Below are 1,359 nucleotides of genomic sequence, written 5' to 3' on the forward strand. Positions count from 1 at the left end.
CATTGTGACATCACCCATGTGGTTTCTAATGCATTTTATTTGTGTCTTTTCCCTCTTTGCTTTTGTTAGTGTTGCCAATGGTCTGTCAATTTGGTTAATCCTTTCAAAGAAACAGCTTCTTGTCCTGTTGATTCTTTCTATAGTTTTTCTACTTTCTATCTCATTTATTTCTGCTCTAATTTTTATTATTTTTCTTCTTTTGGTGGCTGTAGGTTCCCTCTGTTGGTCTGTTTCTAATTGTTGTAGATGTTGTGTTAATGTGTTAATTATGTTTCTTTTTTATTTTTGGATGTGTGTGTGTGTTTATTGCAATGAAGTTTCCTCTTAGCACTGCTTTCATCATGTCCTAAAGATTTTGGTGTGTTGTATTTTCATTCTCATTTGTTTCTAAGAACTTTGTGAATTCACGTTTAATTTCTTCTACTATCCAATCACTTTCCAGTAGGGTGTTATTCAGTTTCCATGTATTTGACTTTGTTTCCTTGGTCTTCCTATTGTTGATTACTAATTTGATAGCTTTGTGGTCTGAGAAGATGCTTTGTAGTATTTTGATATTTGTATATTTATGAAGATTTGTTTTGTGGCCCAAGACATGGTCTATTTTGGAGAATATTCCATGTGCTATGGAAAAGAATGTGTATTTTGCTCTTTTGGGGTTGAATGCTCTGTACACATCTATGAGATCCAGGTGGCTGATTGTGTTGTTTAGTTCTTCCATGTCTTTGTCAAGTTTCTTTCTGGTTGATCTATCCATTTTTGAAAGTGGTGTATTAAAATCACCCACTATTAGTATAGATTCATCTGTTTCTTTCTTCAAATCTATTAGAGTTTGTTTTATATATCTTGGAGCTCTTTCATTGGGAGCATAGATATTTAATATGGTTATTTCATTTTGTTCAAATGTCCCTTTAATCATGAGATAATGTCCATCTTTATCTATTATTCTGGGTTTTGCCTAATAGTTTATTTTATCAGAGATTAGTATTACCACTCCTGTCATTTTTTATTGCAATTAGCTTGGTATATTGTTTTCCATCCTTTGATTTTTAATCTGTTTTTGTCTCTGTGTGTGAGATGTGTCTCTTGCAGATAACATATTGAAGGATCTTGTTTTCTTATTCATTCTGCCATTGTCCACCTCTTAACAGGTGCATTTAATCCATTTAAATTCAGTGTAATTATCGATAGATATGGATTTTTTGTTGCCATTATGTTTGGTTTTTTGTGGTGTTGCTGCTTTTCCCACAGTCTCAGTGTGGCACTGTGGGTTAATGCACTGGACTGCAAAGTTGGTTTGAACTGCAAGGTCAGCAGTTCAAGCTCACCAGCTATTCCTCAGAAACCCTGTACAGGGTTGCT

Source organism: Chrysochloris asiatica, unplaced genomic scaffold (assembly GCF_000296735.1).
Source record: "Chrysochloris asiatica unplaced genomic scaffold, ChrAsi1.0 scaffold00031, whole genome shotgun sequence".
Taxonomy (NCBI): domain Eukaryota; kingdom Metazoa; phylum Chordata; class Mammalia; order Afrosoricida; family Chrysochloridae; genus Chrysochloris; species Chrysochloris asiatica.